Source organism: Neopelma chrysocephalum, unplaced genomic scaffold (genome assembly GCF_003984885.1).
Source record: "Neopelma chrysocephalum unplaced genomic scaffold, ASM398488v2 Primary Assembly neopelma1_68b, whole genome shotgun sequence".
Classification (NCBI taxonomy): domain Eukaryota; kingdom Metazoa; phylum Chordata; class Aves; order Passeriformes; family Pipridae; genus Neopelma; species Neopelma chrysocephalum.
The window spans coordinates 942,747-954,979 of record NW_020897728.1 but is presented as its reverse complement, the minus strand read 5'-3'; the positions used below and the strand labels follow the sequence as shown (position 1 = coordinate 954,979).

General features: G+C 39.3%; 1 protein-coding gene across 2 annotated transcripts in view; it reads left to right on the top strand.

Annotated features, from left to right (window-relative positions):
• Nucleotides 1-12,233, top strand: part of WWOX (WW domain containing oxidoreductase) — a 494,604-nt gene that overhangs the window by 345,246 nt on the left and 137,125 nt on the right. The gene's annotated exons all lie outside the window — the stretch shown is intronic.

Sequence of the window (12,233 nt, the reverse complement as noted above, 5' to 3'; positions counted from 1 at the left end):
AGCGGTGCTGCTGCGACTGGAGGAGGGACCGACACAAGTGGTTTGTTTTCTTGAAGAGCTGAGAAATTTAAGAGCAGGAGGGGAAGGAGGAGGAAAAGGGGAGGATGCACATAAATGTTTAAGACATAAATTAAGGCAGCCACAGGGCTGTGATGACTTTTGTGTCCAATCTCCAAGCAGGTTTCTATGGTCCTGCTGTTTGTGAGTTCCATTCCTTCCAATGCAGTTCTCTTTACAATGAGAACCCTTTTTTCTCTAAGTACCTTTGACCACCTTTCCCACTGGGCCTGCACTGCGTGGATGGGGAAGAGATGTTGGTGTGTGTGTTTTCCTGGGTATTGCAAGGCTTGGACTTTGAGTTATTTTTCATATGAGTCCTACTTTCAAGGGATCTGGGGCATGTGCTTAAAATTGAGTCAGTATTCCAACTTGGATGAAATAATGTAATGACTGTGTGCATGTTCCAGTTTGTGTTTCACACTAAAGCTCCAGTCGGGAATTGAAAAGGGAATGCTAATTGCTCTGGCCTCTGGTTATGTGGTATACATGCCTACAAATGCATTTTGTCCTTTGTAAATACACATTTACATAAAATATTCTTTATATTTGTCTTTCATTAAACGCAGAAGTTCAGTAGCAGTGTCCCTGGCCTTCTGTTTCTGCCTGTCATTCCTTTCTGCCTTCAAAATCTTCTTGCTTTGAAGTAAATAACCGTTTTTGCTACAGATGTCTTAGTGCTATAGAGAGCTGTTAAAGTAATTGTACCTACTTCCAAAATGTATGAAAAATGAGAATTCCTGAGAAAAGGTTTTGACATCTTCTGAAAAGATAATAACAGTGTAGGCTAACAGGGAGAAAGCTGTACACTTTACTTTCAGTTTGATCACTTATTTTATACCTGTGCATTACTGTTTCTTTAATGTTCACATATAAAATTCAGTTAAATGTTGCTCCTAAAAGCTGCAGGCAAACTCTTCTGAAAATACCAAGATAATGAACTTGAACCTGAGCTTTCTCCATCAAAGAAATCATTATAGACAATGTGTTTTAGCTTTTGGCTTTATTCAGTTTAAATTCACATTTTCTCTTCCATGGGAAGAAGAAAGTGCATCTTTAAGAGGAGGTGTTTGTTAAATCAATATATACCTGTTGGTATTGCTAGGAATTGCCTTTCTGCTTTCAAATTGCTGTACAAAATACCTGAGTAGGCATAATGTCAAGAATGGAAATAATCAAAGTGTATTTAGGACTCGCTTAAAAAAATCCATTTAAAAAGTAGGAATGTGTTTTTCAGGCATTTTAAGACCATAAATTGAAACACAAGTATTTAAATTATTTTTCAAAGAGATTCAAAACTGTAGTGTATTTGCATAGCTACTGAGTGAACTTTTTTGTCCTCAGCATTTAAGTTTTCTAGCAGTTCTGTATTTTAGAAGACTCCAGTGCCCCATAAAAAGCAAATATTCAATTTTTCAGTTTCTAGGCACTGAATATTTTCCCTTCTGCTGGATTTGTTTTTATAACAGTAATTTATTTTAAAAAGAAAAAGGGAGAGAAAGTGAGAAACTAAAGAAATGAATGGAAGATTTTGGAAAAGGTCATTAAACAAGCTCTGTAAAATCTGATAGATACTGTCAAACGTTAAAATAAATATACTGCCGTGGTAGAGAGGAGGTGAGTGGGGGCCCAAGCAGCACAGCTGCACAGAGCCTACACTTTGCTACCTAAACTTAACTGAAGCACTGCCATCTGATTTCATTAGCAAGAGGATTCAGAAGGTAAATGTTTGCGGTAAGAATAACAAAACTACTTCAATTTTTACCAGTCAACAGCTACAGGGGGCTCTCAAAGGCCACTTACAAGGGCTGAGGCTCCACATTTGTCAGCACAGAACATCTCTATAGAATTTTACTTGTTTATTTATTTATTTACTATTCCTTCAGAATCCCAAAGCGTCCAGCAATCGCTGATCTTGAAAGAAAAATGTTGAAGCCATGGTCTAAGTGTGATTCATCCTGAGTAACAGATCAAGTGGCCTTGGAAAAAGAAGCTTTTAATACTGAAGTTTCATATATTTAGACTTGCATGGGTCTGGTGGTTGGTTGTTGTTTGGGGGGGGAGGTTCAGTTTAGACTATCTACAAGGAACCCAAGAGGCACTGAACGTGCTTCCATCATTAAAAATGATGGAACAACAGTGTGGTACAACTAACTCACCTTTTGCATCCTGGGGTGCCCAAGGCTTCATCCACCCCCTGCAGAACACCCCGGGGAGACCTGCTGCCGCCTCTCTGCCGGAGCCTGTGCAGAGCCCAGCAGACAAAAGTGACATTTGTGTCCATTCCTGCAAAACCGGATCACAAAAGGCAGGCAAACACCCTTGGTTTTCAAAACTAAGCTAGTTTCTACTCTCTCACATGGTCTATTAATGCTCCAGGCAATTAATGTCACCTCTATTTTGTTTGTATTGATCCTCGGCTCGCTCATTCTCTCGTGCCTTGTTCTGTGCCAAGTCGTGGGCCAGCCTTTCTTCATCTTGACTCGGTCAAAAAGGAGACAGAGTGTGTACTGGAGCACAGTAATTTGGGTGATGGAGAGTTATTTGTAGTGATAAACTCCTGTCCTGCAGTGTGCCCCTCTTATCCCCACCTCGGGACCATGATCCCATTGGAAGATACCTGTCCTAATTCATGTTAGGAAGAAATCGGATCATTTTGAACATCAAATTATTCTTAAAGGCCGGGGGTTTGTCAGTGAGGATGATCAAGGCAGTTTGTGCATTGAAGTTTACTCAGTTTATCAAACACAGGGAAACTTGGAGCATTGTCTCATCAAAGCTTCCAACCTTACTTGAAGAAACAGGCCTGCCTTTGACCTGTAGTTCACAATGGGAGATTCTCTCTTGGTGTCCACAGATACCAAAATTATTGCTCCTTTCTGCCTTCCACATCTGGGGAAGGCATGAACAGTGGGCTGCAACTTCTTCCAGTAGGTTAAGTTTTTAAGATTTTGCACTCTGATATTCAAGAGAGCCCTTTCCCAGTAGTTTCAAATACTAGTAGTTTCACCAAGAAACAAAAATGAAAGCCACCATGATTCCTTCTGAAAAAACATGTTTTGGCACAACAATAAAAATTTTTGGGGTTTGGGCTTTTTTAGAGCAACCAAGTTTACAAACCTCCATGCACACAATTGACTGGGGAATTTATATGCTTCAACAAAGACCAAGAGCATGTTTTTAAATTTCTATATAATCATTGCTTTATATGAAAAGTCTTTGATGCAGATTTTAAGTTTTGGGACCTGTTTTCTATAATTACATTTAATAAGGGCTCTATCCTGTTGGTGCTCCAACAAACATCAAGCACTTTTGTGCAGATCCACTTGCAAAAATCAAGTTCAAAATAGAGTGATTTTTAGCAGTTCCCTAAATACAGTATTCCTATCCCATATTGTACACATGGCTGCAGCCTTCAAGAAAAAAACAAAATGTTAAAACAGCATAGTAAGGTAGTAACCATCTTGCCTGGAGTTATCCAGCAGCACAGGATGGTCTTTTTCAGTTTGTCACCTATATTGGTGGAAAGCAATCATCTCTACTGCCTAAATCAATTGGTTTTGGTGTTCTCAACTCCACTGTTTTAGCAATGCTGCTTTCACAGTTCTGCTGTGTTTTAGAGTTCCACTCCTGCAATCTGTAGCCTCAGGTGTGACATAAAAGCTCATGACTATAACGAGTTTGGGGTTTTTCCATTGCTTCCAAGAGTGATATGGCTCTGGGAGGATGGAGAGGGAACAGCCAAGGCAGCAGTCCTGGAGATGATGAGTTGTGTTGATAAGGCAATGCAGCCTGGTTGTATTTCCAGAAGAATTCAGAATATCATCTAGGAAGTGTTAGCAATAAGACTTTCACAATGTGATAAAATCTTACATCTGTAGAGAGAGATGATGGCTGGAAACATCTTGTGGTTTGTTGTTGGTTTTTTTCCTTCTTCTTCTTTTGGTGGTATTTTATGATTTCTTATGTTTCATGGTTCTTTTTTTGTTTTCTTTGTGTAATCTGTGCTACAGGCACAGTTAGGGCCCCATGTATTGTGAGAGATTGTACCTTCCATAAAAGTGCAAGGACTTTAGATTTTCATTTTTTTTCTCCATCCTTCCCAACAGGCTTTGTCACAACCTTGTACCCCTAGAAATAAATACATATTTTAGGGAGCAGTGTTTCTCTGCTGTTACTCTGGAGGCAATCTGGTATTTGCAGTACACCTTCATGCTAGCTGTGGAAATGCTCTGAAGCACACCTATGTGTGACCTCTGATGTTTGTTTATCCTGATTTATGAGATCCCATGCATACTACAGGGAAGAAAAATAAATATGCAAAGTGCCAGTAGACTTTTAATGGAGTTACCCAGTATTTCTTCACAGAGGCTGACCTTGAAATTGCTTTTCATGCACAAGTCAAAATATGTAAATTAAGATCTCAAAGTGACAGTTCAAAACATGTATATAGTTTGTAAAGTTCTTGCCAAAGCCATAGAAATTTCATGTTCTACAGAGGCCATTCATCAGCCTCTGGAACTGTGTGTAGCAAAGTGTAGAAAAATGGCATTGCTCAAGCACTCAGAGGGAAATTTGGTCAAAACTCTAAATTTCACTTCAGCAGGATGAGAAGCCTGCCAAAATTTGCTCATGAAATCTGTGACCATGCTGCTAGTCCAGTGTAGAGCTTCCAGCTCCCTAACAAAAGCAAAAACTAAGCAGGTATCTAAAATTGACTGATCTATGCCTAATTTTCTTTAATGACTGTTCAGAGTGTCAGAGAAGGCAAACCAAGCAGGACAACCCCCTGTTCCAACGTGAAAGGAGAAACTCGTGGGGCTTCCATCTCTTCCTTCCTAAATGGTGCAAATAATATAAAACCCTTTTAAATATTTCTGTTGGCTGCATTTACACGTCAAATGCTCCCAGAAACATTTTCATCTCATATTTTACCTCTTGATTTCCCTGTACTCCCATTCTCCAAGCATTGCTTCTAATGGTTTTCAGTCCCAGCTCAAAACTTTTCCGTAATATTGAGGATAGTCAGTGTTTTCCTCTTTACCCTCTGCCATTGTTTGCAACATAAAAAAAATCAGTAAAATGAATTTCAGTTGCGTTTATGATTAGTCCCCATCTACAGCAACCACCACATTTGGCACGGAAACGTCTTCTGGAAGCAGCCTTGCAAATAAACAAGCAGATAGACTGGGATGGGGAACAGATGAGTAGGAAAAAGCTGGGTTCCCAGTGATAAACCTATTGTGGGGATGGGAGAGAAAATTCAGGCAAAAGCATTTGGTTATGTGGCAGTGCAGAGGATCAGGCACACATTATAATTAATGCCACCAGCGCTAAAAAGGCATCAGGGATGTAGTAGGTGTTGATTGTTTCTTCTCTCTGTTTGTACTCGTTTCCTCTCCCTTGCAGCTGTGTGGCTGTGCCAAGGAAAGCCCCCGAGAGCGAGCTTTAGCCGCTGCTCCTCTGTAACTGCATCATTACCTCACTCCAAACAAAGTCCTTTTTTTTTTGTCAATAGAGGATGAAAACATTATTGGATTCAGGAGCTCACAGTAGTCCCGGATGCAGCTAGGGATGAGGAGGATAGATTTATGAAATGGACCATTTCAAATGGCATTATCTTCCCACAGTGAGGAACACCTTTCATAAATCATGGGAGAGCACTTGGAAACTAAAGCATTTGTTATTCCTGCCACATATTGTGTTTGCATCCTCCACCATGTGATCTTGGGATGGGGGGAGAATCCTCTGTTTTTATTTCCCCAATAATTAGGACTTTTTATCTTACAATTACAGGAAAATTCAAAACAAGCTTGACAATAAGAATTTTTAACTTATTTAACAGTGTTTAGCTGCGAACACACTGAGCCTCAGTTTTCTGGTTTGGGTATGAAGCCAACTATTTCTTACATACTTCCAATATTGCAGGGCATTCTCTGCCTCATTATGTAGCAGGAGGTCAACTGGGAAGAGGAGTTCAAGTATAGACAAAAAACTTGTTATTTTTTAAGGCTGCTGGGTTAGTGCTATTTTATGGGTATTTTTGCTTCTTAAACTCAAAGACCTTTTTTTTGTTTCATTAATAAAGCTGTCTCTGATGCCTTTTGAACTCACCAACACCTATATATTGTACGGGGTGGGCAGAGAGTTCTTTCTGTTTTGTCAGTATTTTTCCTGGATTTTCACAACCCAATATTGCAATAATTTTACCAGTGAATCTGACACCACTTGGGATAAATGTAGGTCTCCATTAAACCTGTAACTAGCCTGATGTGAAAAGTCAACATTTATTACACAGTATTATTTGTGTGGATACTTTGAAATCATCTGTTTGCTCCAGAGAGGAAACTTTTGAGAATGCCATGAGATAGCAACTTGTCATTACCTGTAATGAGCCAAGGAGAAAGGCCTTGATTTTGGGAAACGTGTTTTGACCAGAATTGATAGAAAGATCAAGGTGATGGCAGTGGAAGCAAAATTGCCTGTGTTTAAGAATAGAACAAAAGAAAGCGTGAGTTGAATATTGAAGTATGTGTTCAGAATATTACCGAGAAATTAAAAAAAAATATTATATTAAATAATTTCTAATTTGAAACCCCCCAGTACTTTGAAGTTGGGAAAGGTCAGACTTCCTGCTTGTCTGTACTGGCTTAATTCTGCCTCCCCATGTACCTCTGTTAAAATTATTTTTTTCTATTACACCATTCCATGTCTTTATACCCCGGTGGAAGCATATCATACTAAAAACAAAGGACAGACTGTAGCAAGACAAAGGGTGGTGTTTCTTAAACTTCAGATGTTTGCCTTGGCTACCTGGCTTTTTTTTTTGACAAATGAATGTGGGAAAGGAGCAAGTGGCTTAGTGTTTTTAATACATACATTTTTTTTAGAGAGTCCGTGTTAAAGTGACAAAAGTTGCATAATTTTATTAATTTGTAATTAATAGAATACTGAATGAAATGTGTTTATTTCCTTATAGGAATTACTTTTTTAATTTTCTCTCCTGGATGTGCTTACAAAAGCCTTTATTAAGGCCAGAGCATAGATGAGAGAAGCCTCTCGCTGCCAACATGAAGCCCAGAGCTTCCTCTGCAGTGGAAACTGAGAGATCAAGTCAAGGTCAAACTCACTATTTATTCCTGAAATTTCTGCAGACACTGTTATTTAGATGTAATGAGCCCTGCTTGGATCCGGTTTGGAAAGATACAAAAGCTTTGAACTTTGAAGTTGGGAGGCTCCAGTTACATACGTGGGTATCTGAACCCTGAATCTGAAGGCTTGGCATTTTAGATGTTGACTTTCCACGGGGTTTAGGAGGACTTGTTCCTGTGATAGTGAAAATGTATTTTGCTGAGGGCTAAGAAACCCTTACCAGGGGTATAATCTTACCTGGTCGTGGGCACTACTCTGCTGTGCTGCTCCTGTGTTCACTGAGCACGTAGATGTGCTGGGGGAGAGAGAAAATGCATTTTATCAGCTGTGCCAAAAATGTGTATTAAAGCTGTAAGTGGCATTCAATTCAGCAATATGCCACATTGTATTTTTATGTGAGTAAACAGGAGATGATCGTGGCTGAAAAAACACACGCTCTTTCCCATAACATGTGGGAAGCTTGTATAGGAGTTTGTTGGATACAGATAGCAGCAGCTTCTTGGGGGAAATAATGGAATCTTTTCTTCTGCAGATTTCTTAAAAGGCTTGATATATAATAATATTGGTTATGTCATTACGGCAGAAGAATTGCTTTTCTAGCTGAGCTGAGGTATTGAACAGTAGTGTGTATAATGGATAAAAATGGTTCTCCTGGATAAGGAGAGACAAGTATTGTCACCCCTGTTTTGAGGTGTATGTATAGTGTATTTGTCCTTTTTTTTTTTCCCTGACATCCATTATGAGGGCACACTGTGTGTGAATTTTTTTTTTGCTGGTGTCAGGCTTTGAAGATCTGTACTTTGTAGCTGAGATCAGGAATTCCCCACATACTGTTCTACCTCAGCACCTACCCGGTGAATGGCAGGTAGCAATTTTACCTGTGTTAGTATATGGGTATCACCACTTTGTTTTAATGCTTCAGTGTTTAAAGCTGTTAAATAAAGCTAGGATTCATCAAGAGCTGTATTAATAGAATTGTCAGGTAGCTGCAGTGCCTCTGATTTAAATGAGTAAGCAACACCTATGGGCAAATGATCTTTCTGCACACAGAAATTAATTACAATTCAGGACTGATGAACTTTTATGAGCTAGTTAATTTTTAAAAGATGCTGTGTATGGTTTATTGAAATTAAAAGAAAGTGACAGCTTTCTGCCCCTACCCTCATAAAATTCTGTCCTGCATATAATATTGACCTAATTTAGTTCAAAGACGATGGATCTCCTCTCTAACACTTCATTGTGTAAAAGGCCAGTTGAAGGTTTCAGTACTCTTCAAGTAAACAGAAAAGCTTCTTGCTGGTTATCCACGTTGTGTTGGCTTGTATCAGTAGACAAGCTCTAAACTCCTCCACCCTTTGTCCTTGATTACCCTCAAAATAATTTTTTAAACAAAGTGCAGTTTAAATTCGGCATCAGGTTACAAAATACCCATTTATAGAGTGTTATGAATGAATATTGATTATAAAACAGTGCACCATATACCACAGGATTGCAGATATTTTTATGGTGTGGATCTTCTCTTGGTGAAAAGATTTCATGGGCCACTGCCCTCCCTAATTATGACTGCAGGACACAGCTCACTTCCTATTCAAACCAGGACCACATTGTCTTTTATTCGTATTCACATAACATTCTTGTGGGAAAGTAAAGCAGCAGCTTATGAGAAAAGGTAATATTATGAAGGCATTTTGGTTGGTACTGTCCCAAGAATCTGGCTATGGGTTGCTGCTGTTTAAGTCAGTTGTAAAAAGCAAGTTACTTTGAGCAATGCCAAGCAGTGAATTTACTTCTTTTCTTACTACTCTCATGAGTCTTCCTTCCTCCGATGACCTTCACAAACCCACGGACCATAACCTTTCAAACCTCTGCTTTATGGTCAAAATTTTGTAGAAACCTATTTTTTTGGTCCTGAAGTTGCCTTTTTTTGCTGTGATACTTGACTTCCTTGACCAACATCAGGGATTTTTGTAGAAATTCGTGCCGTGTCCGTGAAACCTCACAGACCAAACCAGTGTTGTGTGATTGCTGTTGGACTGTGCCAGTGCTCCACTTCAGCCAGCATGGATCTGCAAAGAGGAGTCTTTCTGGGGTTCAATGCCCCAATAACATCTAATCAATTTTTTAAATTAACCTGTCCAATAGACAGGACAAGAAATTAGCTTTCTCTTAAATACTTTAAATGTCTAGCGAAGAAGTGGAAAAAGTCCAAAGAAATGTGAAAACAGGATGGCACTTTTCACACCCAGCAGATGAATCTGATAAATGTTATACTTTCTGAAGTCACTTAAATTTTTACTTCTTGCCTGTGCTTGCAGCAATAAAGACAGAAACACTGATATTTCAAAATTTAAGGAAAAATAAACAGGAGCAAGAAGACTCCTGCATTTATGTCTCACCCTATAGCTAAATTTCTGCATCTGTTGTAGGACAGGTGCATCGAGGATTTTCAGTATAAGCTCAGATGAGGTTGAAAAGGTGTTTCCTTTTCTTTTGGAAGGTTCTATTGAGAAAACATTGAGCACAGCTGCTCCAACTGGACGTTCGCATGAGGAATGTTAATTTTCATGCTTCAATACAGAAATCTCAAGTTTCCTGGGTGAATTAGCTGTTAATGGATTTCTAAAATGTACCACCAGTGGCGTGGGAGAATGTAGTCTGTGCTGAGGCCAGAAAACACAGGCTGTAATCAGATAACCTGTTATTATAATAAAGCCAGGGGATAATACTTTGCATTGCTCACTATAGTAATTGGTCTGCCCCGTATCCTACAGGCTTTGGCACTATAAAAAATGATGGTTCACCTATCAACTATTTATAACAGTTTATACTTCCTGTGTATTCTAAATTGAAAATGTAATTTCATATCTATAACAGTGAAGTATATAGAAGTGTCCCAAAATAACATGTTAGGCTGCTTTCACAACCGTTTCAGGGCATTGGTCTTCTCTGGCAAAGCTCTGGTTGATTTACTTTGCAGTGGGTATATAATAATGTCATTGACAAAACACTAGTAATTAAAGAACTGTTTTTCTTAGATTGCAGTTTTGTGACCAAGGACAAGCTGCAAGAAGTCAAAGGAATGAACAGAATCTGATGATTTTCAGAACACGGCAGGGAAAATGTGTAGTCACTTGAAAACCTACGAGATCAGAGTGTTTGTTAGGTTGTTTCACTTTTTATGAAACAGTAATTCTTTAAGTCAGTCAGTTACTGTCTTCCTGTTTTTCTGTGGTCACTGTATATCCACTGCATTTTTTTGGGATAGACAATTTTTTATGAGTTTAAATGTGCACCCATGTGGACACATACATGTGGTTTTTAGTGTATAGCTGTGCTGCAGTTGCTTATTTAGCTGAATGGTACAGTGTGTGTGTGCACTTCTGACTGTACTTCAGCCTGGAACCTGCTGCTGTGGTGCTATTTTTGTTAACATCTGTGCTTTTATGACAGCTGGTTTTGTGTTTTCATGCTTATTGTTTAGCTTGCCTACATGTTTGTCAGCCAGTGCCTCCCACTAACTTTTGAACTCAAGCTCGTTTCAACCAAATAGGTCTGAAGTCTCAAGATAGCTGAGTTTCTCCTAAATTACAGAAAGCTGGCAGTTAAGCAGCAGACACAGCCTCAAATTAGTGCTCTTGCTGTAGAAAAGGTAGGGAAAATTCAGCTTTTACATCTGCTGAGTGGCTGCTGCTTGCCAGTTGGCACATGTGCCCTGGGCAGCAGGGGCAGAACTCCAGGCTGGACACAAAACACTCCTGCCCTGCTGTTGGGACAATACGGAGGTGAGGAACATGCAGGAGCTAAGGGCACCTGGGGAGGTGATTATGTAGGGATGGAGTCCTGGTGGTTAGAAAGGGACTGGAGGCACTGCAGATGGGGTTGAGGACACAGGGAGGGTAATGAGGTGCTTTGGGATGGGTAGGAGACTACTTTTCTTATGAGGAGCGAATGCGATGGACACAAAACACACATTTGTTCTGATTACATGTTCGTATTTTAGCTTAGCCTAATTACTGCTTTTGACTCAGCTCAACACATAATGTTGCATGTCATGCTGTCCTACTTTTAATTTCACAGCTGAACACATTTCTATTGTTCTAATCCCCTTTTCCAAGCCTTGCTTTCCTCCATCTGGAGGACACGCAAGGTGTTTGACCGGCGGTACTGACAGTACCTTTGGATGATCCTTTGGGGAATATCAGTAGAAACACAGACAAAATACTTCTCCCTCAGGTGCTGACTATCCATTTTCTATAAAAAGTGGAGCTGGTGTTGCTGGGCTTTTCCTGAGTGTCACATGTTCACCAAGATGATGAGATAGGCCAGCTGGACCTGGTGAAGGCATTAGTATCAGCAATTGCAGCCAAGAATGGGAGGAACAGATGAAAGTCTGATAACTAATTTTGTAAGGGAAGAAACAGTTTAAATAACTTAGTGTTGACTCAGATGGCTTCTTTCTGAAAGAATCTGTCCAATTCAAGATAATCCCTTTTTTTGTTTTGCTTGAAAAATTTGCTTTTTGCAAATCTTAGATGATGCTCAGTTGGGGTTTCTAATCATAAGGAAAATCCAGTTTAGTACCAGCCCTGCAAAAGTATGTAGTTTTTCCCTCAGTCTGTTTATTTAGCTTGTGATTACTAATGGTGTGATCTGGAGACATGTTTCAAGATGTACAAAATATCTCTGGCATATGGTGACCTAAGAAAAATATTTTGATTCAATGTAGTGCATCTTTTTTCTTGATCACAAAGTAAGGTGAACTTATTCTCCCCCAAAATTGCTATCAATGTTTTCTGAGTCGTATTTCAACATTTCTGACTTGATTATGCTGATGAAAATACTTCACCTCTCTTTGTCAGCAGTCATTTGGGAGATGGATTCTTATGTTTAAAGAGTGTTTTATTTTAGAGTGTGGATAGCTATAACAAAGTTTGTATGAGTGCTCTGTCTTTGGCAGCTGTACATCAAAATTTTAATTGGGGCATCGTAACCCCTCTGAGCTGGACATGCACTCATTAAATAAA